Source organism: Artemia sp. Qi Xiang Cuo, chromosome 5 (genome assembly GCF_049724085.1).
Source record: "Artemia sp. Qi Xiang Cuo chromosome 5, ASM4972408v1, whole genome shotgun sequence".
NCBI classification, from domain to species: Eukaryota; Metazoa; Arthropoda; class Branchiopoda; order Anostraca; family Artemiidae; genus Artemia; species Artemia sp. Qi Xiang Cuo.
In genome coordinates this window covers 23,629,977-23,656,782 of record NC_142798.1, presented here as the reverse complement: position 1 = coordinate 23,656,782, position 26,806 = coordinate 23,629,977, and positions in this window count along the sequence as shown.

Below are 26,806 nucleotides of genomic sequence, written 5' to 3'. Positions count from 1 at the left end.
ATACATCAGATAAAATTGACAGAATCCAAGTGTCAGAGTGAAAAATTTTTTTTATCAACATCCTTTGTCAGATACATCAAATACAATTGACAAAATCTAAATTTCAGAATGAATAAATGCTCTAACAACATCCTTTATCGGATATGTCGGATAAAATTGACAAAATCTAAGTATCAGAGCGACTAAATTCTATATCAGCATCCTTTTCTCGGATACATCGGATAAAATTGACAAAATCTAAGTATCAGATTGATTAAATTCTACATCAACATCCTTTTCTCAGGTACATGGGAATAAAATTGACAAAATCTAAGTATTAGATTGATTAAATTCTATATCAGCATCCCTTTCTTGGCTACATGGGATAAAATTGACAAAATCTAAGCATCAGAGTGAATAAATTCATTATCAACATCCTTTGTCGGATATGTCGGATAAAATGGACAAAATCTAAGTATCAGAGTGATTAATTTCTATATCAACATCTCTTTCTCGGAAACATGGGATAAAATTGACAAAATCTAAGTATCAAAGTGAATAAATGTATTATCAACATCCTTTAAATGCATAATCTAAGTGCCAGAGTGAATAAATACATTATCAACACCCTTTGTCGGGCTATGTTGGATAAAATTGACAAAATCTAAGTATCAGGGTGATTAAATTCTATATCAACATCCTTTTCTCGGATTCAAAAGATAAAATTGACAATATCTAAGTGTCAGAGTGAATAATTTTTTTTTATCATATGAAAAAAAATTGTAAGTAAAAAGTAAAAAATCTTTCTTGAATTCACCCCAGGGGCCTAGTGAGATAGACAAGCAAAAAGCTCAGTTCATTTATTTTTTTACTAGGGAAATAGATGCCGTCAATTTCAGCTGAGCAATAAGTAACTGCGAAAATGATTTTTCCTACGTCTGGGTAATTGCAGCCAACCAAAAATACAACCCCTTTTTTCAAATAACTGTATCTACGTTAGGTTCATTTAGGTTCACTTAGCGTGGGCCACGCCAAGGGAACCTAAATGAACCTAACGTAAATGCAGATATTTGAAAAATGGGTGGTAGTGTAGGTTGGCTGCAGGTGCCCGGGTGAAGGAAAAATCACTTGTGCTGCCATCTATACCTTAATTGAAATAGATGGTAGCTATTGCTTTAGTAAAAAAACAAATGAACCTAGCTTTTTGCTTGTCTCTCTCACTAGGCCCCTGGGGCGAATTCAAGAAAGATTTTTTTACTTTTTACTTACAATTTTTTTTCATATGATAAAAAAAAAATTATTCACTATGACACTTAGATTTTGTCAATTTTATCTTTTGTATCCGAGAAAAGGATGTTGATATAGAATTTAATCACCCTGATACTTAGATTTTGTCAATTTTATCCGACATAGCCCGACAAAGGGTGTTGATAATGCATTTATTCACTCTGGCATTTAGATTATGCATTTAAAGGATGTTGATAATGCATTTATTCACTTTGATACTTAGATTTTGTCAATTTTATCCCATGTATCCGAGAAAGAGATGTTGATATAGAAATTAATCACTCTGATACTTAGATTTTGTCCATTTTATCCGACATATCCGACAAAGGATGTTGATAATGAATTTATTCACTCTGATACTTAGATTTTGTCAATTTTATCCCATGTAGCCAAGAAAGGGATGCTGATATAGAATTTAATCAATCTAATACTTAGATTTTGTCAATTTTATTCCCATGTACCTGAGAAATGGATGTTGATATAGAATTTAATCAATCTGTTACTTAGATTTTGTCAATTTTATCCGATATTTTATCCTTTGTATCCGAGAAAAGGATGTTGATATATAATTTAGTCACTCTGATACTTAGATTTTGTCAATTTCATCTGACATATCCTATAAAGGATGTTGTTAAAGCGTTTATTCATTCTGAAATTTAGATTTTTTCAATTTTATTTGATATATCAGACACAGGTCTCTGATAAAAAAATTATTCACTCTGACTCTTAGATTCTGTCAATTTTATCCGATGTATCTGACAAAAGATGTTGATAAATAAAAGTTATTCACTCTAACACTTAGATTTTGTTAACTTTTTCCTATTTATCCGAGAAATGGATGTTGATATAGAATTTAATCACTCTTATACTTAGATTTAGTGAAATTACTGTATTGTCTGTCTAGGAAACGACTTCCATCGATAATGAATGTTAATAAAGAATTTGTTCAATTTTTTTTTCATAATTTCCTGAATTAAATTTCTGTATTGTGTATCCAAGAGGTGAATTCCTGAAAGAGTTTGTTACTTACTTACTTACTTACAATTTTTTCATAATGATATAATGACCTATCCGACAACGGATGTTAATAAAGAATTTATTCATTCTGATACCTAGATTTTGTCAATGTTATCCCATGTGTCTGACAATAGATGTATGCAAATTACTTTTCTTACATCTCCGATTTTTTAATAGACATTCTAAGCGATTGATATGCTAGCTTACTCTACAAATAATGAACACATAACAATGTAATATTTTTAATGAAATAATGCCATGTAGAATGTTAATACAAAAATATATTATGATACATAATTAATATCAATGATCAACTTTGGACATTTTGAATCTGTTCCATAAAATAGTTAACCATATTCTCTCTTGATATTGTAGCTATTGTCTTCTCCTAACTCGTAATCGGTAGAATAATCATTATTCCATTTTGAGTCATACACAATATTTACTGGTGTGTCACCGACAGGTTCAATATACGTTTCATCTTTGGTATTATTTGATTCATCGACTGTTTGATTAATGGTAGTAACGTTTGCTGGCACTTTGTTTTTCATCAATTCATCTTGATATTCCATAGTGATATTTTCTGACCCTTTTTATTTTCCTGGCAATTTCACTGTCTATTATCACATTATTTTTACACAGGTATCAGTTTCAGCACGTAGCCAAGATATGGTTTACGATATTAGTAGAAGAGTAGGCCTTTCTTTTATTGACCTTCCGTTGAATGCTAATACCTAAAAGATGACGATTGGATGTATCAGTAGGTAATGTGTTACCTGCAACAGTAGCAAGGAGTTGTCCTCTATCATCAACGATTATCTTTATGTTGGCATTCTCTTTGAGTGCAATCATCTCCGGAGATCTCAATCTCGCATATCAACCATTTGTACAACGGAATCTTTTAGGTATTCCAAATAAATTTAATTCCTTACTGTCATGACAATGCATGCATACATTTCCAATAGTGCTACCACTTGTACTTGTTTCATAGTTTAAATACTTCTCCTTGTTGGCATTCAATGCTAAAATAACGTTCTCATTTGAACACACTTTATTAAAATGCTCCATCTTCACTTTTTTTTTAAAGATATGACTTATGTGTTTATCGTTCCACTGCGTAAAAATACTGATTTAATACATGCAATAAACTAGGTAGTGTCGATCACCGGCCAAAGAGTACCGATGGAAAAGCCGCATCGTGTCTCTGACAAATCATAGAGTAAAATTGTTAGAGCCGTAAGCATATTTTGTCATTTTAATATACGTAAAAAAAAAAAAAAAAAAAAAAAATAAAGTTGAATAATTTCGAAATTAAAAAAGAAAAAAATATTATTTTTTTATGAAAAAAAAATATTGAATTAGAGCCATCAGTCCTCATCATTATGAGTATCCAAAACTGGACTTAAGTTTCACATTTGAAGTAGAGAATTGTATTTTCCGTAGTTTTCTTACATGAACGTTGAATGAAATTTCGGTTTTGTGTATTCAAGAGGCGCAGAAACTTTTTTATAATTTAATTTCTGATCGCTGGGGACAACAGAGTTTCGCAAACCCCGTAAAACTATTTTAAAAGGTACAAGAATTATTTATTTAACAGAAATCCTCGCTTTTTGGATGATCCCCAAGTAATGAAAAAATCACGCAGAATAAAACAACAGAGTCTCTCAAACCCCTTAAAGCTATTTTAAAAGGTACAAGAATTATTTATTTAACAGAAATCCTCGCTTTTTGAATGATCACCAAGTAAAGAAAAAATCACACAGAATAAAACAACAGAGTCTCTCAAACCCCGTAAAGCTATTTTAAAAGGTACAAGAATTATTTATTTGACTGAAATCCTCGCTTTTTGAATGATCACCAAGTAAAGAAAAAAAACACACAGAATAAAAGTTACTGAAAAACTATTGCATTAAAAAAAAATTAAATTTATCATACGACCTAAATTATTTCATCAGATAGGCCAGCACTCATAAACGATCCTTTTGAAATTCTGCTAACAACATCGATTCTCAAGGTAAAAGTTTGAATCAAACACTTTTAGCATATCGAGTGTCCTTGCTGAAAAACTACTGCATTAAAAAAAAATTATCATACGACCTAAATTATTTCATCAGATACGCCAGCACTCATAAACGATCCTTTTGAAATTCTGCTAACAACATCGATTCTCAAGGTAAAAGTTTGAATCAAACACTTTTAGGATATCGAGTGTCCTTACTGAAAAACTACTGCATTAAAAAAAAATAATAAATGAAATTTAACATACGACCTAAATTATTTCATTAGATACGCCAGCACTCATAAACGATCCTTTTGAAATTCTGCTAACATCATCGATTCTCAAGGTAACAGTTTGAATCAAACACCTTTAGCATATCGAGTGTCCTTACTGAAAAACTACTGCATTAAAAAAAAAATTATCATACGACCTAAATTATTTCATCAGTTACACCAACACTCATAAATGATCCATTTGAAATTCTACTAACAACATCGATTCTCAAGGTAAAGGTTTGAATCAAACACTTTTAAGATATCGAGTGTCCAAGGATGTTGATAATGAATTTATTCATTCTGAAATTTAGATTTTGTCAATTTTATTTGATGTATCTGTCAAAGGATGTTGATAAAAAAAATTTATTCACACTGACACTTAGATTCTGTCAATTTTATCCTATGTATCCGAGAAAAGGATGTTGATATAGAATTTAGTCACTCTGATGCTTAGATTTTATCAATTTTATCCGACATATCCGATAAAGGATGTTATTAATGCATTTTTTCGTTCTGAAATTTAGATTTTGTCCATTTTTTTTGATGTATCTGACAAAGGATGTTGATAGAAAAATTTATTCACTCTGACACTTATATTTTATCAATTTTATTCGATGTATCTGGCAAGGGATGTTGTTAAAAAAAATATTCACTCTGATGCATAGATTTTTTCATTTTTATCCGACATTTCCGAGAAAGGATGTTGATAATCAATTTATTCATTCTGAAATTTAGATTTTGTCAATTTTATTTGATGCATCTGACAAAGGATGTTGATAAAAAAATTTATTCACTCTAACACTTATATTTTATCAATTTTATTCGATGTATCTGGCAAAGGATGTTGATAAAAAAAAATTTAGTCGCTCTGATACTTAGATTTTGTCAATTTTATCCGACATATCCAATAAAGGATGTTGTTAAAGCATTTATTCATTCTGAAATTTAGATTTTGTCAATTTTATTTGATGTATCTGACAAAGGATGTTGATAACGAATTTATTCACTCTGAGACTTAACGAAAAATGGATTTAAGTTTCACCTATGAGCCAACGAATTGTATTTTTCATAATTTTCTTATAAAAAAAACTATAGTTTACAGTCAAAAACCCTTATTAACTTAGATTTTACGGAAATAGTTTTATTTTTTGATCCAAAAAAGGACTTAAGTTTCACATTTGAACCAGAGAATTGTATTTTCCATAATTTTCTTACAAAAAACTAGAGTATTAGGTCAAACACCCTTATTCGATCATATTTTACAGTAATAGTTTATTTTTTCGATCTCTAAATGGTCTTAAGATTCACGTACGAATCGGAGAATTATATTTTCCATATTTTTCTTACAAAAAACTAGAGTTTACGGTCAAAAACCCTAATTAGCTCAGATTTTACCGAAATAGTTTTATTTTTCGATCCATAAATGGACTTAAGTTTCACATTTGAACCTGAGAATTGTATTTTCCATAATTTTCTTACAAAAAAAACTAGAGTTTACGGTCAAAAACCCTTATTAGCTCAGATTTTACGAGAATAGTTTTATTTTTCGATCCAAAAATGGACTTAAGTTTCAAATTTGAAACAGCAAATTGTATTTCCCATAATTTTCTTACAAAAAACTGGAGTTTACGGTCAAAAACCCTTATTAGCTCAGATTTTACGGAAATAGTTTTATTTTTAAATACATAAAGGGACTCAAGTTTAACATTTGAACGAGAGAATGATATTTCCCATAATTTTCTCACAAAAAAATAGAGTTTACGATCAAAAACCCTTATTAAATCAGATTTTACAGAAATAGTTTATTTTTCGATCCAAAAATGGACTTAAGTTTCACATTTGAAAGCTAAGATCGTAATGAATGTTACTTGTTATCAGAAAAAATGTCAATTGCCAAAAAAAAGAAAAAAAAATCAAAAAAATGGGGAGAGGGGGCCAAAAAGTTGGATGGGAGGGGGCACCCTTCGAGTTTGGGGATAGGGGACCTTTGGGGGGTTGAAGTCCCTGGTGTTTAGGGTCGTTGGTGCTTATGATCCATGATGGTTCATACTCATGTATACCTCACTACTTGATCTGTAAGGATTTCTATGGATTGTTCTGAATTTCTTTATTAAAATTCTTTTCTTGCCATATTCATCTCTCTTAGTATCAACTTTTTAGTATACTAGAACGTTAGACCATATTTTATACTGACAACACTGTTCAAACGCCACTTGTGTATTATACATAACACATCGAAGAAGTAAAGCTAGGTCAACTCACAATGTTATTCTACCATCATTAACCATTTTCATGGATTGAGGTTGTCTCAAATTTATAACAAATTGCCTGAGTTAACAAGCCCTCGTTAAACTCTATTTTAAATTGACAACACTGTTCAAACACCACTTATGTATTATACAGTACACATCGAAGTATTCGCAAATGCTAAACCCTTTTTTTTCTTCACCTTAATAGGATCAAATTCGCAAATCCTATCTACCGACACATTCATATCAAACTATTGTTGACTAAAGGCAATTGTCCACAAAAAATCAGAAACCACTCTTGATAGCACAGACTTCAAAGAAATGGAACTGTGGAAAACACATGGGTGATAGACAACTTTCCCTAAAAAATCATTCCTAGATACGCAATTTGACAATCTCTAGTTTTCGATTTTAAAAAGTAAAGCGTAATACTCACTCTCCTTGAAAAAACAAAGAACACTATCCCCACCAATAAAGATAAGGCATGCCAAACACGACTATATGCCCCAAACCATACAATAAAAACTAATAACAGCACTGCCTATAAAACCTGACTATCCACCCACATCCTGAAAATAACCATAATATACGACACTACTCACCCAAAAACAGAATACCCACCAAAAACCTGTCTGGTTGGCCTTGGCAAGTCAATGCACTGCTTACACTACTTTTTTGTGAAATTAAATGTACATTTTCATGTATATTTTGTGGTGCCTATACTATCAGTGGCCTTGGTAAGCCAATGCACTGCTTACACTACTTTTTTGTGAAATTAAATGTATATTTTCATGTATATTTAGTAGTACCTATACTATCAGTGGCCTTGGTAAGTCAATGCACTGCTTACACTACTTTTTTTGCGAAATTAAATGTATATTTTCATGTATATTTTGTGGTGCCTATACTATCAGTGGCCTTGGTAAGTCAATGTACTGGTTAGACTACTTTTTTTGTGAAATTAAATGTATATTTTCATGTATATTTTGTGGTGCCTATACTATCAGTGGCCTTGGTAAGTCAATGCACTGCTTACACTACTTTTTTGTGAAATTAAATGTATATTTTCATGTATATTTAGTAGTGCCTATATGGATACTACTGTAACTTTAATGTAAGGGATGAGGTCTGAGGGGGCAATGGCCTTATTTAGATTATTCCTCGGCATTGGATAATTAGAACTGATAAATGCAAGTAACATTATGATAACAAGATAACGATGGTTTTCTATTTTTTCAATCTTGGCCAGTTGTGGGGAAAGGTGGCCATGTTTAATGTATAATTTTTGTTCATAAGAAAACAGTTTTTGTCTAATCATATTCTTTTGTTTTACTTACATTGGGAATGAGGAACTTTTAGGACCCCCCACTCTACAGACACATCCCTTCTGTAGATGATTCTTTTTATTAATTAAAAAAAACTCTCCAAAAAATAAGTTTTTCAAAGAAAAGTAAAGGCAATTTTAAACTTAAGCTCAGCAGATAAAAATACCTTTTAAAATTCAAACTCAAAACGACCAGAAATTACTATTAAAGAATAAATGAAACCCAAAACGAACAGAAATTAAATATACAATCATAGCAAAAAACATACAACAAATAATAATATTAATAAATAAATAGATCTCAAAGCGAGTAATGCTTACATTGAATATGGAAATCAAGCTTAAAACGAAAAAGAACATTTTGCTATTGAAGTATAAATGAAACTTAAAACGAACAGAAATTAAATAAACAATCAATGCAAACAAACATGTAATAGATATTAATGTAAATAAATAAATAAATCTTAAAACGAGTGATACTTAAATTGAATATGCAAATCAAGCTTGAAACGAACAAAAATCAATACATACGAGAGTTTGGATATCATTCCCTTCTCTCACTGTAAAAGTCTTAAGCCTACTGCGTCATTGGCGCTTTACTGAAAACCACAGTATATATAATAGCAGTATGATCTTTCCCTATCTCACCCATTACAAAAACCCGGACCGAGGTGCGATTGCTCCAGAGAATGTATAAACCGGTATAAACATAAACGACATTAGATCGTTTCACGGGTAGGCAAGTCAGATCTCTCTTGAACGCAAAACTTGGCTTCAACGTTGGAACACTAATTTTGAAGAAACTAATTTTAAATTAATTTATTCCAATACATACAGGAAAATAGGTAATTAGTAGCGCAATTTTATTATTAGATGTTTTTAGGAATTAAAAATAGGTTTCGAAGTCTCAAGTAGGTTTCAAAGGCAATTCCAGGGTAATTGGACCGCTGATGGCAGATCTGACTGGGTTCAAAGATGACTGGGTTCCGACCTATTTAATAAAATTTTCAACAAAATAGTTATCTTAAAATGTTAATCAAATGCATTAGGGGTTTGTGGCAGGGAGGGGTAGTAAAAAGGGCACAAGATGTGAACTCGTAGCCCTCTGATCACTGTCGACTGTTACAAACGGTGAAAGCTTTTATTTTACTATCGAATGAAATCCAACCCTTAGTTCCTATTTCGAAAAAAAATAAGATACTGCCCCTACACTCTTCACTTAAGTATCGGTATTACGCAAAGTATAGCAAAATATCCCAATACACGAAAGCTCAGAATTCTTGCATTTTACATGTTAAAACACCATCTTTGACCCGATTAGGAGCATAATGTTATATAGGGCTTAAAGTACTTAAAAAAGAAAATTTAGGCTCGCATTTTCAAACTTCGTGTGAAGGAACTTCAGACGAATTGAATGAATATTCAGATGGCTACGCATTTGACATCCCTTCATTGGGAATTAAATAAAAAAAAACAAGTTTTTTAACTGAAAGTAAGAAGCAACATTAAAACTTAAAACGAACAGAAATTATTCCGTATATGAAAGGGGCTATCCCCTCCTCAACGCCTCGCTCTTTACGCTAAAATTTGTATTGTTTAAAAAAATAGAGTTTTGAGAAAGAGTATAACTTTAGCGTAAAGAGCAAGGCGTTGACTAGGGGACAGCCCCTTTCATATGCGGAATAATTTCTGTTCGTTTTAAGTTTTAATGTTGCTCCTTACTTTCAGTTAAAAAAACTTGTTTTTTATTTATTTAATTTTTGAATGTTTTTGAATTAATGGAGGTTTTGATTTTAGCTCACTGTACATGAATAATAAAACAAAATTTGCATATTAATTTTAATTTTATTTGGTTAAATAGCTTTCTCGGAAGTTGTTAAATTTTATTTACGAACGTTTTTATTAGTAATAAATATACGTAACTTACGAATTAACTTACATAACGAACTTCTATATTCAGTTATTTTTAATACTTATATTAGGGGTTTCGCCCCCTAGTCAATACCTCGCTCTTTACGCTAAAGTCCGAATTTTGTTCCAATTCTCTAAAAATGACCGCTTAATCACAAAGGCCGTTAATTAGAATAAATAGCTCTTATGAAAGTACTAAAAAAAATCTTGGCCTTAAAGAGCGAGGTATTGACTAGGGGGCGAACCCAATCATACACTTAATAATTTCTGTTCGTTTTAAGTTTTGATGTTGCTCCTTACTTTCAGTTGAAAAACTTGTTTATTTTAATTTAATTTCTAATCATTTTTTAAATAATGTTGGGAAATCCGGCACCCCCTTCATAGCAATGTCCCTTCCACGAGGACAACTTCCTCCATGGAAAGATCCTCCCACATAAACCCCGACCCCTCACTACCAGAAAATATCCCCCCTGAAAACGTCTGTATACTTCCCAATACCCAATACTATATGTAAACATTGGGTAAAGTTCATAACTTCCAGCCCTCCCTCCGGGGGCTTTGGGGGATTAGGTCATCCTAAAAGACATATCTATTATATTTTCGACGATGCTGAACAAAATGACTATCTCAAAATTTTGATCGGATGACTTTGGAAAAAAAATGAGGGTGGGAGGGGGCCTAGTTGCCTTCCATATTTTTGGTCACTAAAAAGGTCACTAGGACTTTTAATTTCCGTTCGAATGAGCCCTTCCACAATATTCTAGGACCACTGGGTCGATACGATCACCTCTGGGAAAAAAAACAACAAATAAACACGCATTCGTGATCTTCTTCTGGCAAAAAATACAAAATTCCACATTTTTGCAGATAGGAGCTTGAAACCTCAAGAGTAGGGTTCTTTGATACGCTGCATCTGATGGTGTGATTTTTATTAAGGTTCTATAGCTTCTAGTGGATGGTTTCCCCCTTTTTTTGAAAATCAGGCAAATTTTCAGCTTTCAAAAAATCAGCTTCAAAATCTGATTCTTTCGATGTATCTATTGGTATTAAAATTTCGTTTTTTAGAGTTCCGATTACTATTGAGCCAGGTCGCTCCTTATTTACAGTTCGTTACCTTGAACTGTCTGTTAATACACATATAGACGAATATAGCATGAAGCGGGCAGTATGGGCGTTAGGGGACAACTCTTATTGCTGAGAAACTTTGGAACATTTTAATTCATTTTGGAAAAATACACTTTATACTCCTTGCATATGAGCTGCCTAGGTGAAAAAACAATATAATAACACAGTTCGTGGTAACGAACTGTATGTAAGGAGCAACCCGGCTCAATAGTAACCGAAAACTCTAAAAAGCGGAACTTTGAAACCAATAGATTTATCAAAAGAATCGGATTTTATGCTGATTTCAAATATATAAGTTTTGTTATGTGAGAAGGCTCATTTGAACGGAAGTTAAATGTCTAGTGCCCTTTTTAAATGACCAAAAAGATTGGAGGGTAACCTGGTTCCCCCGCTCCTTTTTTTCCAAAGTCGTCCGATCAAAATTTTGAGATAGCCATTTTGCTCATCATAGTCGGAAGGCCCAATAACATACATTTGGATATAACTTGACCAGCCCGAAAGCCTCAGGGGAAAGGTCTTTAAGTCATAAAATGTGCCCATTTTCTACACGTAGTATTTGTTATTGTGAAGTATGTATACATTTTCGGGTGGACAGGGGGGGGGGAGGGAGGGTAAATTTTCTCTGTTTTTTTTTCATAGTGGAATTTTCTAGGGAAGTCTCCAGAGGGTGAACTTGTCAGGGAAATTATACACTGGGGAATTTGCCAGAATTCCTATGCAAAATTCTTTTTAAATGTCTTTCTTCCTCTTTTCTCTCTCAATTTTACGCGTGGAGTTGTTAAAGGTAATTGTCCTGGGTAAACTTTTGCCGCAATTGAACTGTCTAGAGGATATTTCCGTTAGGAGGGGAATTCTCCGTGGAGGTGGGGCAAGATTTCCTGGCATTACTTAAAAACAGCTATAAATTAAATAAATTATTTTTCAAATTAAAGTAAAGAGCAACACTAAAAATTAAGACCAACAGAAATTGTATACGTATCAAGGGGAATTCCCTCTCCTCAACAGCTCGCTCTTTAAGCTAAAATTCGAATTTTGTCCCGATTCTTTAAGAACGACTCCCGAAACACAAGGGTCCTTTAATTAGATCAATGGGAAGCTTTTTTAAAAGCAATAAAAAAAATGCGTAAAGAGCGAGGTGTTCAGGAGGGGGCAATGCCCTTCATACACGTAATAACTGATGTTCGTTTTAAGTTTCAATGTTGCTCCTTACTTTCATTTGAAAAAACTTGTTTTTTCTAAATCATAGGCAGCGCAATAGCGCTGCCTAAGTAAAGAACGATGTGGGCACAATGTAATGTTTATTTCTTGGTCTTAGACCAGGGCATTTCGTATCGAACGAATTGTCGTAGAAACTTCGAAAAGGGCTTATTCGATTGGAGATTGGAGTGGCTATTGCCCTTTTTAATAGTCGAAAGTGATTGGAGGGCAACTTGCCCCCCCCCTCCCCCCCACGCCCATCATTCCCCCAAACACATCCAATCAAAATTTTGAGATAGCCATTTTGTTCAGCGTAGTTGATTTCCAGATAGAAAATCTGTTTTTGAGGAGGTCACTCCCCCACAACCCTCAGGACAAGGGTTTTTAGTTATGCCCTTGGGGCATATAAGAACGATGTTGACACAATGTATTATTTTTTTTCCCTTTAGACCACGGCACTTTGTATCGAAGTTGTCGTCGAAACTTCGAAAAGAGCTCATTCAATAGGAAATCTGAGTGGCTTTTGCCCTTTTCAATAGTTGAAAGTGATTGGAAGGCAACTAACACCCCTTCCACGCCAACCGTTTCCCGAAACACATCCAATCAAAATTTTGAAATAGCCATTTTGTATAGCGTAGTTTATTTCAATATAGAAATTATGTTTTTGAGGAGGACACTCCCCCATAGCCTCCAGGGCAAGGGTTTTAAGTTATGCCCTGGAGCGACATAAGGTTTTTATAGAAAGCGTTGTCGCTGAAACTTATACGGTCTCATTCCATGGGAAATTGATAGGGCAACTGCTCTTGTTGACAGTTGAAAGTGGTTGGAGGGCAACTAACCCTCCTCTCACTCCCACCTTTTACCCAAACACATCAAATCAAAATTTTAAGATAACCATTTTGTTCAACATAATTAAAAGTTCTGGAAATTAGGTCTTTGAGGATGACAGCCCTCCCACAGCCCTCAGGGCGAGGGTTGTAAGTTATGCCCTGGGGGCATATAGGGTTTTTATAGGGCTCAAAAACTTCAAAAAGGGCTCATTCAATTGGAAATTGAAATGGCTAGTGCCCTTTTGTATAGTTGAAAGTGATTGGAAGGCAACTAACACCCCTTCCACGCCCACAATTTCCCCAAACTCTTCCAATCAAAATTTTGAGATAGCCTTTTTGTTTCAAATAGTTAAAAGTTCAGGAAATTATAGCTTCGAGGAGGGCACTCCCCCAACAGCTCTCAGGGCAAGGGTTGTAAGTTACGACCATGGGGCATATAAGTTTTTATTGAAATCTTTGTCCTAGAAACTTGAAAAAGGGCTCAATCGATTGGAAATTCAAAGGTCTAGTGCCCTTTTCAATAGTTGAAAGTGATTTGAGCGTAACTAACCCCCCTCTTACGCCTACCTTTTCCCCAAACACATCCAATCAAAATTTTGAGATAGCCATTTTGTTCAGCGTCGTTGATTTCCAGATAGAAATTATGTTTTTGAGGAGGACACTCCCCCATAACCCTAAGGGCAAGGGTTGTAAGTTATGCCCTTGGTGCATATAAGATACTTATAGACAGTGTTGTCGTAGAAACTTCAAAAAAGGCTCATTTGACTGGAAATTTAAAGGGCTGGTGCCCTTTTTAATAGTCTAAAGTGATTGGAGGGCAACTAGCCCCCCTCTTACGTCCACCTTTTCCCCAAACACTTCCAATAAAAATTTTAAGATAGCCATTTCGTTCAACGTAGCTGAAAGTTCTGGAAATTAGGTCTTTGAGGATGACAACCCCCCATAGCCCTCAAAGCAAGGGTTGTAAGTTATACCCTTGGGGCATATAAGGTTTCTATAGATTGCGTTCTCGTAGAAACTTCAAAAAGGGCTCAATCGATTAGAAATTGAAATGGCTAGTGCCCTTTTTAATAGTCGAAAGTGATTGGAAGGCAACTAACACCACGCCCACCATTTCCCACATGACAATGCACATGAATTTGCATTGTCAGTGTAATATACATATAGGCCTACTGATTTTTAGTAAATAAAATGCTAATATCATTCGATTTATTAAAGCTGTAAAAGTAAAAACATTTATATTTTTTTCAGTAAAGTGCAAATTATGTTCTGGCCTTGATAAGGCATAGGGGTTTTGAGCCCAAATTATGTTAATTTCTGCTCGTTTTGAGTTTGACACGGTTATTTATTGTAATTTCTGTTCGTTTTGAGTTTCCTTTATTCATCGATGCTGATTTGTGGTAGTTTCACGCTAGGTAGATTATTTGATTTTATTTTTGCTCATTTTTTGTTTAATGGAGTTCTTTACTTTTCTTTGAAAAACTTATTTAGTGAAAAAGTTTGTTTTAATTAACTTACTAAAACAGAGAGCCCAGTTCGTTCTTTGCTAAGGCAGCTCTATTGTGCTGCGTATAATACTGTCGTATCTGAAACATACAGAAATTTCGGAGGCCTTAAGGACATTAAATGAATCTTAGATTTCCAGTTAATATAATCCACAAAGATTTATGTCACTATTATTGTAGTTTTTCTGCTGTATTACTGTGAAAATTTTGAAGCAGCTCATAAAAAAGTATACTTTCGTTATTTCGCTTTTCGGGCTTAAACATTTTAAGAGACCTAAAATCATTTGACCCAAAAAATGTCAAAAAATGGAAAAAAGTTTTATCAATTTTCATAATTGATGTTATGAATTTAAAAGCTTAAGATTTTATAATTGTAAGCTCCAACTTAAGCTCTTAATTCAAAAGTCGATGAGTCAAGTCCAAAGAAAATAAAAAGCTTTCTTATATTTTCGTTATCGAATCAATTCAAACTTTTACCCTAATGGGATATATAGGTGTATTAAGCTAGAGACAAAGAAGAGAAGATAATTGCAGAGTATTTTTGAGGAGTTTCAGGCTCTAATTCAAAATCCCTATAAATTTCCTTTCGTAACAAAATTTTAATATTAATATTTATTGGAAAAATATTAACCATTTCTGAATCAGCTTCAAACAGCATTTTTATCTCTAGATTTTTTTTTTCGAAACATGTTCTTACATTGTTGGTTGCTATGGACACTGCTTTGCTCTTTACTAGGTTTCTAAAGGGGCTGACAGGAGTAGCACTAAGAAGAAAGGATTACAGACCCCTGGCTATTGGTTCCCGACCATGTAGGTAGGTACCCTTTTCCTGCTTCCCAGCATTTCTACTCCCAAAAAATGCCATTTTTGGTTGTATATGGAACTTTGCGATTGAGATATCAAGACGAATTAACAAAACCACATATATATGATCAAGAGCTTAAAAATGATCAATCAAATCAAAGAGTTCGTGGTAACGAACTGTAAGGAAGGAGCGACCCCTCTCTATAGTAACCGAAATTGTAAAAAATGGAGTTTTGATACCAATACATACTTTAAAAGCATTAAATTTTTATGCTGATTTCAAATATGTAAGTTACAACAAGTTTAGTTTTATCCATAAAAAGTTGCAAACCAGAGAAAATTTACCTTGTTTTCGAAAAAAAGGGGGAAACACCCCCTGAAAGTCGTAGAATGAAAATCACACCATCATGTTCAGCGTATATGAGAACCCTACTGTGGAGATTTCAAGCTCATATCTGCAAAAATGTGGAACTTTGTATTTTTGCCAGAAGAAACATCAGGGATGCGTGTTTATTTGTTTTTTTTTTCTTCCAAGGGGTGATCGTAACGACCCAGTGGTCCTAGAATATCACAAGAGGACTTATTCAAACGTAAATTATAAGTTCTAGTGCCCTTTTTAAGTGACCAAAAGTTTGTAGGGCAACTAGGCCCCCTCCCACAGACATTTTTTCCCAAAGTCACCCGATCAAAATTTGGAGATAGCCATGTTGTTCAGCATAGTCAAAAAATCTAATAAATATGTCTTTGAGGATGACTTAATCTCCGATAGTCCCCGAGGGAAGGGTTATGAACTTTGCCCAATGTTATGCTCCAAGTTATGAGCTTTGCCCATTGTTTACATATGGTATTGGTTATTGGGAAGTATTAAATAAAAAACAAGTTTTTTCAACTGAAAGTAAGGAGCAACATTAAAGCTTAAATTGATCATAAACTATTACGTATAAGAGGGGGTTCGCCTCAGAGTCAATACTTAGCTCTTTACGCTAAAGTTCAAATTTTGTTCGAACCGCAAACCCTTGAATCACAGAGGACGTTTAATTAGAATAGGTAGCTCCTTTAAAAGTACTAAGAAAACTTTAGCGTAAAGAGCGAGGTATTGACTAGGGCGCGAACCCCCTCATATAAGTAATATTTTCTGTACGTTTTAAGTTTTAATGTTGCTCCTTACTTTCAGTTGAATAAAACTTGTTTTTTTAATTAATTTCTGATCTTTTATGCTGGGAAATCCGGCACCTTCATCATAGATATTTTCCTTCCCCCGTGAAAACATCCTCCATGGAAAGATCCTCCCACTTAACCCCTCCTCCGACACCCCCACCTGAAAAAATCCTTCCTGGACTCGTCTGTTTTTTTCCCAATAACCAATACTATATGTAAACAATGGGCAAAGTTCATAGCTTGCAGCCCTTCTCCCCAGGAACTGTGGGGGATGAAGTCATCCTCAAAGACAAACAACAAAAGTACGAAGAACAATAGGGAAATCTTTTTGCCTGACAGTGAAGATAATTTGAATGAATATTTAAGCCCTATGTCCTAGGGCCGTCCTCAGCAATAAAAAAATATACAAAAGAAAAAAGACTCACAACAACATGCGACCAATAAAACCAAAAATTATTTTTATTTTTTTTTTTTTCAAAGCAGTCCCAGCATCCTTACTTCAGCAAAGTTCAACCAGGAAGTTCAACCAAAGTTCAACAAGGCGATTCAATGAGATGAAAGAAAAATAATTTAAAAACACGTTCTTATTGCCAAGGGCTGATCCAGGATTTTTCGTCGGGGGGGGGTTACTAATTTTTGACTCAGTTTTCGACTAATTTTACTGATTTTTACCTAGGTTTTACTAATTTTCGACTTATTTTCGACTGGGTCAAAAATTTCGGGGGGGGGGGTCAAACCGGGTACCCCCCCCCCCCTGCATACGGCCTTGCTTATTGCTAATCCAGCCCCTTTTGGCAGCTAACCTCAAAGGTCTTTTTGTGACCGGTTCTGTGTTAATGTCTATTGTTTTTTTTAAAGTATTTTGTAAAATCATTTTAAATTAAATTTGTGTATAGAACATTTAGTGTATATTAGGCTACCCCAAGTCCCTTTTTAAGCACATGTTATTATTAAGTCTGATTTCAATTGCTTCTCGGACTACCTGTTTTATGCCAAGGTCATTGCTAATAAGGGCAGATTCATCCAAAAGTACGTTATGGCTAGGAGTTGCATATGCCTGGCTAGCCTAAAGCAGAATCAAGAGAAAGAGTAGAAATATAAAAATTTAGAGCTTTGACAATATCATCTTTATGCTGTTGTATGCATTTTTCTAAATTCTGGTGTGTTCTACCTAAATAGAATTTGCCACAATCGCATGGTATTTAATAGACCCCTCTGTATCTATAGGACTTTTCTGGCAAACGCATTGATGATTACCAATCTCAAAAACACATTTGTTGATAAACAATTGTGTATGAACTTATTTTGTGCGCAAACTTTTTTAAGATTTGAAGTGATTTTTGGGATATGGGGGAGGTAAATTATGTTTGAGGGCTTGTCAGAAATCTCAAATGGTAAACTATCATTAATTTTACGGGAGTGTCTTTTCAGTCTACAGTTAATTACACTATTAATAAATAAAATAGAATACCCATTTCAAAAACGTATGTCCCTGATAAAGTTTATTTCTGCTGTGACGTGGGAACCAGAAGAAATGTTTAAGGCACGATCGACAAGAGATATTACGACATCTCTTTTAACTTGTGGGGGGTGGTTTGATTTCAACTGCAAGTATCTCTTATTTTGGGTTGGTTTTCTATATATAGTAAAATTGAGTTTAGCGAAGCTACGAATAGTTAAAACATCTAAGAATGGGATTTTATATGCGATTCGATTTCTAAAGTAAACAGTAAATTTCTATTTACAGTTTAAATTTCGATTTAAATTTCTTCAAAAAATGCCATTTTTGGTGCCATATGGCACTTTTGGAAACTCTTACCAAAGAAAGAATATAAAAATGATGTAAATATAAAAGCTATCTTCCAAACGAGACCTTAAATACTCCTCTATGACACTACAGTAGCCTATAAGTTCTGTTAGTCAGTACACGTTAAATGAGAAATGTTAAGGGAGCTGGGAGGGTGTATTATGCAATAGGGGAATTTTAAACCTCAGGCAAAGTGTTTTTTTTAACCATGGAGATTATAATAATACATTTTGATTTTCTCCTGTTTTTCCATTCCAGAAATGGCACCAAGAGTGCAATTTTAGTTGCCATACGTCCCTTTATGATGACGTTATCAAGTCGAATTGATAAAAAGCGATTATATATAATCAGATACGAAACGAGTCCTTAAACACCTTTCTTTGAATTTCCAGTACACAACCCAACTTTTCAATTCCTGAAATGACACCAAATTGCCCTTTTAGGATGCCAAATTGCACTTTACGATCGTGTTATTGGGAAGAATTTATAAAAACTGATAAGATATCACATCGCGTTAATAGAGTATATCATAGGTATGGCATTCCAGTGCAGCGATAGTAACGAAGAAAAAAAAAGAAAAGAAAAAAAGATGACACGTCCGTGCTACCCATACAATTAAGTAATTTTTATTGTTGTTCAAGGTTGGAGTGAGGGGGGTGGGCATCAAGCTTTTGGTTTTAAACCGGGTTTTCAAAAATGGTTATTCCATTTATATACTTTTTGTTTTGACCCTAGTCCATATTTGAGGGATTTTTTGCGCTTTTGCATAGAACAAACTCAACTACTTGGTGAATTCCAAGTCTTTTGATTGATGAATTAGAATAAAAAATTAATAAGAAAAGCACTTTTACATAGAACAAACTCAACTACTTGGTAAATTCCAAATTGATGAGTGAATATCTAAAAATAATAAAAAGCACTATGCACAGAACAAACTCAGCTACTTGGTAAATTCCAAGTCTTTTAATTGGTGAGTGAGTATTATAAATTGATCAAAAGCAATTTTGCATAGAACAAACTCAGCTACTTGGTAAATTTGAAGGCATTTAATTGATGACTGAATATCAAAAATTAATAAAACACTTTTGCATAGACCATACTCAGCTGCTTGATAAATTCCAAGTCTTTTAATTGTTGACTGAGTATCAACAATTAATAAGAAAACACTTTTGAATAAAAAAAAACTCAGTTACTTGGTAAATCAAAAATCTTTCAATTTATGACTGAGCATGAAAAATTAATAAGAATACACTTTTGCATGGAACAAACTCAACTACTTTGTAAATTTCAAGTCTTTTAATTGATGACTGAATATCAAAAATTAATAAAAAAAAATTAATTTTGCATAGCACAAATTCAACTACTAGGTAAATTCCAAGTCTTTTAATTGATAACTGAGTATCAATAATTAATAAAAAAAAAGTACTTTAGTATATAATAAATTCAAATAGTTTGTAAATTTCAAGTCTTTTAATTGGTTACTGAGTATAAGAAATTAAAAATAAAGCAATTTACATAGAAGAAATTCAACTACTTGGTAAATTTAAAGTCTTTTAATTGATGAATGAGTATAAAAAATTAATAAAAAACACTTTTGCATAGAACAAACTCAGCTACTTGGTAAATTTCAAGTCTTTTAATTGATGATTGAGTATCAAAAATTAATTAAAAAGTACTTTTGCATAGAAGAAATTCAACTACTTGTTAAATTCCAAGTCATTTAATTGGTGACTGAGTATCGACAATTAATAAAAAAGTTACCATAGTATAGAACAAATTCAACTACTTGATAAATTCTGAGTCTTTTAATTGGTGACTGAGTATCAAAAATTAAAAAAAGACCCTTTTACATAGAAAAAATTCAACTACTTAGTAAATTCCATGCCTTTTAATTGATGACTGAGTATCAAACATTAATAAGAAAGTATTTTCGGATAGAACAAATTCCACTACTTGGTAAATTCCAAGTCATTTAATTGTGGTGGTTGAGTATCAAAAATTAAAAAAAAACTTTTACATAGAATAAATTCAACTACTTGGTAAATTCCAAGTCATTTAATTGGTGAATGAGTATCCAAAATTAATAAAAAAAAAGTACTTGAGTATAGAACAAATTTAACTACTTATTAAATTCTAAGTCTTTTAATTGGTGACTCAGTATCGAAAATTAATAGAAAAGCACTTTTACATAGAAAAATATAATTACTTGGTCAATTCCATGTCTTTTAATTGATGACTGAATATCAAAAATTAATAAAAATCACTTTTGCATAGAACAAACTCAACTACTTTGTAAATTCCAAATCTTTTAACTGATGACTGAGCATCATAAATTAATAATAATAAAAAAACACTTTTACATAAAACAAACTCAACTAGTTGCTAAATTCAAAGTCTTTTAATTGAAGACTGAGTATCAAAAATTGATAGAAAATGTACTTTTATATAGACCAAACTCCGTTACTAGGTAAATTCTAAGTCTTTTAATATGGAACCAAATGATGAAAAAACCTTTTAATTATATCTCCATGGTATCAAACTATCAAATATAAACAAAAACCTTAATTGGACCTAAGCTACATAAATGCAAGAGATAAAAAAAGTATTTTTATTTCATCTCCTTGATAACAAAACTTCTAAATATAAAGAAAATCATAGAAAACTACGGTTCTTAGGTACGATTGCTCTTAAGACACTTGGGTTCAAGAGATAAAAAACTAGTGTCAATGATCAACAATAGAGTACTACGGTGTCAGCCACAGAAGAAAACTCTCAGTGAGTTATATATTTAAAAAAGTATAGATGGCGACACCTTTTTACTACCACATCTGGTGAGATCTTTTTACCTCTAGTTATAGAGTGCAGCATACCTACTTAGACACAAGGGCATAGCGAGAGAGACATGCAAAAAGGTAGGTTCGCTTAGGTTTGCTTAACGTGGTGCGCCACGCTAAGTGAAGTAGCGCCAAGTAGTAGAGTTTGTTCTATACAAAAGTGCTTTTTACATTAAGTTTTAATACTCAGTCACCTATTAAAACACTTGGATTTACCAAGTAGCTGAGTTTGTTCTATCCAAAAGTGCTTTTTATTATTTTTTTATATTCAGTCATCAACTAAAGACTTGGAATTTACCAAATAGTTGAGTTTGTTCTATGTAAAAGTGCTTTTCTTATTAATTTTTGATACTCAGTCATCAATTCAAAGACTTGGAATTTATCAAGTAGTTGAGTTTGTTCTATGAAAAAGTACTGTTTTTAATTAATTATTGGTGCTTAGTCACCAAGACTTGGAATTTACAAAGCAGTTGAATTTATTCTATGAAAAAGTACTTTTTTTCGTTTTTGATACTCAGTCATCAATTAAAAGACTCGAAATTTACCAAGTAGCTGAGTTTTTCTATGCCAAAGTACTTTTTTATTAATTTTTGATACTCAGTCATCAATTAAAAGACTTGGAATTTACCAAGTAGTGGAGTTTGTTCTATGCGAACGTGTTTCCTTATTGATTTTGATGCTCAGTTATCAATTAAAATACTTGGAATTTGTCAAGCAGCTGAGTTTGTTTTATGCAAAAGTGTTTTCTTATTAATTTGTTATGCTAAGTTACCAATTAAATTACTTGGAATTTATCAAGTAGCTGAGTTTGTTCTATTTAACAGTGTTTTATTCTTAATTTTTGATACTAAGTCATCAATTAAATGACTTGGAATATACAAAGTAGCTGAGTTTGTTCTATGCAAAAGTGCTTTTTTTTATTAATTTTCAATTTTCAGTCATCAATTAAAAGAAGTGGAAGTTACCAAGTAGCTGAGTTTGTTCTATGCAAAAGTGATTTTAATTAATTTTCGATAATCAGTCATTAATTTAAAAAGACTCGGTATATACCATGTAGTTGATTTTTTTCTATGTAACAGTGTTTTTTTTTAGTTTTTGATACTCAGTCACTGAGTTAAAGATTTGGAATTTACCAAGTAGTTGAATTTGTTCTGTACTAAATTACTTTTTTAATTAATTTTTGACACTAGGTTACCAATTAAATGACTTGCAAATTTACCAAGTAGATGAGTTATATTTATGCAAAAGTGCTTTTTATTAATTTTTGATACTCAGTCATCCATTGAAAGACTTGGAATTTACCAAGTAGTTGAATTTTTTCTATGTTAAAGTTCTTTTTAATTAATTTTTGATACTCAGTCTCCAATTAAAAGACTTGGAATTTACCAGATAGTTGAATTTTTTCTATACTAAAGTACTTTTTTTATTAATTATTGCCAAATACCTTAGTTTGTTCTATGTAAAAGTGCTCTTTAATTAGTTTTTGATACTCAGGTACCAATTAAAAAACTTTGAATTTACCAAGTAGCTGAGTTATTCCTATGCAAAAGTGCTATTTTTTAATTTTTTATACTCAGTCACCAATTAAAAGACTTTGAGTTTAACAAGTAGTTGAATTTCTTCTATGTTAAAGTGCTCTTTAATTGATTTTTGATACTCAGTCACCAATTAAAAGACTTGAAATTTACCAAATAGTCGAATGTGTTCAATACTAAAGTACTTTTTTTTATTAATTATTGATACCCAGTCATCAATTAAAAGACCTGGAATTTACCAAGTAGTAGAATTTTTTGAATACAATTCATAAATTTGTTCAATTTATTATTTTTGATACTCAGTCACCAAATACAAGACTTGGAATTTACCAAGTAGCTGAATTTGTTCTATGCAAAAGTGCTTTCTTTTTAATTGTTGATACTCAGTCATCAATTAAATGACTTGGAATTTACCAAGTAGCTGATTTTGTTCTATACATAAGTACTTTTTTTTTATTAATTTTCAATACTCAGTCACCAATTAAAAGACTTGGAATTTACCAAGTAGCTGAGTTTGTTCTGTTCAAAAGTACCTTTTATTAATTTTTCATAATCAGTCATCAATTAAAAGACTTGGAATTTACCAAGTAGTTGAATTTGGGAGAGTTGCTTAATTCTAAGAAAAAAAAATAAAAGTGTTACTACAACAATATTTTTCTAATAATAAAAACCACGACTAACATATCTGTATCATTCTCATTTTGTATTTCGAAAATATTAAATCTGAATATTTTTTTATAAGTATATTTCATGTCGTTTTAAGACATATAAAAAAAGCTGAAAATTTTTTTTATTAAAAGAATATGTAAAAGATAGAAAATAAAAGTTAAAAAAGTAAACTACAAAAAGAAGTACAAAATGGGGAGGAGGGGTCAAAAAGCTGGGGAAGAGGGTATTGGGGCCCTTAAAGGTTGGGGTCCCTGGTGGCTGGGATCCTTGCTGGGTGGGGTCCTTGGTAGATGGGGTCCTTGATGGTTGGGGTTCTTGGTGGTTCAAATCCATAACCACCTCACTACTTGATTTCTAAGGATTGTACTGTATTTCTAAGGATTGTTCTAGATTTCTATATTAAAATTCTTTTCTAGGCACCTACGACTTTATGCATGCTCCATATAATATTTTCAACTTTATGCATGCTCCAATATTAAATAATATTTTATATTAGCCGCACTCCTCACGTGGTACTTATGTATTATAGAGAGCACAGCTTAGAAGTGAAGGTAGGTCAATCGAATCAATCGACTTGTGAAAGGATGAATGCATTCTAATCATATTCTGTCATTCTTATAATGTGGCTTGGGAGTCACCATTCCCTCAGACTTAGCTTTAGTTGATAAGCGATTAAAATTTCAACCCTTTACCAGTTTCATTAAATCCAAGTAAAAAAAAGATTATTCTTATTATTATCATTTGGTTTTATCTGGATGTCCTGAGTTAAGACCCTTCAGACCATTTGAATTCTATGCTATACTGGACGTACATCATAATTTGGGTCACTGACCTACATAAAAACAGGTTTCAAAAGGTATCTCAATTACATAATTCTTAAGTATAATCAGTATCTGTTGATACTGTTTAGACCGTCAGGCTCTAAGTTCCGCATTGTATATCATTTTGGTCGGAATGTAACTTGTTCTGATTGGTTTATACGATGCTCGTTTAGGAGTATTTGGGTTATTACTACTGCCCACTCCTCGTCTATCCCAATCTACTCAAAGCCCTTCTCTTTGCACCATCCCAAGATATTCCTATTGCCCTTAAAACTTTCTTTACGACATCCTCCCACTCCATCCAGGAACGACCTGACTTTTGTTTGGCCCAAGAAGGTTCCCCAACAAGGAGGATTTTTGGCCATCTATCATCTTTCACCCGCAGAATTTGTCCTAGCCATCCCAACCTTTCTCTCATTACAGCCCTAGAAAGCGAAATTGAAATCATATTTTTCGAACAGTTTACTGTTTCAGATACGGTTACTCAGTTGGGTACCTAAAACAAGCCGCAGGTAATTTCTCTGGAAAATATCTTGAAAATTCACCTCTGTTATCGCATCGCCCACGCTTCATAACCATGCTTGGCACCGGTCATCACTGTAGCTTCCAATCTTTTAATCTTGGTTCGCAGACTTATCTTACGGTTCTTTCAAAAAAATTTCAACTGTGAAAAATCCCCCTGGACCTTGGCTATTCTACTTTAAAATTTTCACTGCACTAACCATCTTTATTAATAATACTACCTATATTTAAGTGAAGCTCTCCACTTGATCAACATTTTCGTTACCAACATCACCTGTTCACCTGCACCTATTCCTAGTCTTAGCGACTTAGTCTTCATAACTATTATTTTTCAAACTCATTCTTGCACCCTTAACTCGCAAAATTTCTAAGAATTCATTCATTTTGCTAACATTTTCAGTTAGGATGTTTTAATCACCATTATAATTTAAGAAAATTTTAATCTAAGAGAGTACCTCAGAGAGTTTTACTTCCTCAATTGATTCCGTGTTCTGTCATTGCCTTTGCTGTGATCTTTAGGACAAAGTCCATCAAACGATCCATATAATTGGGTTATCTATATAATTGGGCTCTTCTATCAGCTAAATTAAACACCTGCTCATAATCTATAAAACTGTAAATTCTATAAAAAAATTTCTTTATCCTTTCCTGTAACTATATCACGGTTTAGCGCATTCTTAAAATGTTCTGCCCATCTCTTTTTAAATTTTTCCTTATCATTAATTGTGGCCTCGTTCCTATCTTTATCTGGGACAAGTCCAAATTGATAATTCTCTCTCAATGTGTTAACATACCATTGCAAAATGATACTACTATGCCGTCTGGTTACATTTTCTTGATCTACATCAATTTTATACATGGCCTCCACTTCACACCTCCTTAATTCATATTTTAATGTTTTCTCCACTTTCTTTACATTCCTAATATTTTCATATCACTCAAATAATTCTTGTAAAAACCCGTCCTCGTCTATATTGAATATAAACCAGTTTCACTAATATCCCTAGCCGCGCTTCTAACTTTCATCCCTAAGACACCATCAGCGATTTTTTTTTTTAATCCCACCTCCTCTTCTCTCGGTGACATAATAATCTTTTTCTCTTAATTTTAAACTTTAATGTCACCTACACTAATTTAAAAACAACTTTTATTTTTTTGAAATTTGGATTTGGGTAGCCAGACATAATTGACAAAGACAAGGTATACTACAAAAAAATTCAAAACCGCAAAAAAGTACCATTACCAGTTTAGCAGGGTGCCCTTCTGCCATAGGGCACCCCTTTCACCGTGGAAATACATTAATAATAGACAAATAATTTTCATAAAACCTTGTTCTCAATCAACTATACATCATCCTCCATCCTCCCAACCTTCCCTCAACCCGAAAACAAACCTAGGAGGAGTAGAAAGCTGTACCCTTATAATATCTTTAGGCACGCCATTCTAATCCTTCTTTTATAATAAACAAATAAACTACTAAAACCATTTCAATACCCATTTGGCTACTCAAAAACCAAAAAAAAACAACAAAAAAAATTAATATGATTTATCATAATGCTAACATCAATTCCTCAAATTTTTTTTTATTTTAATTTTTTTTTTTTTATAATTTAAACCAATTAAATCAAAAATTTCAAAATTAGAACTTAATTTTACCCATCCATTTCACATCTACTCTCTCCCTCCATATTCGACTCCGTCTCCAGTCATCCGCTTAACTTTTAAGCCAAACATTTGCCAAAGGAATTTGGACCTAATTCGCACGTTTTCACACTTTCTACACATGCATGCTAACACTTGCCACTAACAAACATAGTGCATGATTCATTTGCCTACCTTTAAAACAAAATTACAGCTTTATAGCTTTCTTAGTCTCGTCTACAGACGTTGTTTTTATTGCTTCATTTTCTAATATTTCCAATAATCTTTGGGGTAATCCACCGTTCTAGGGGCATTGG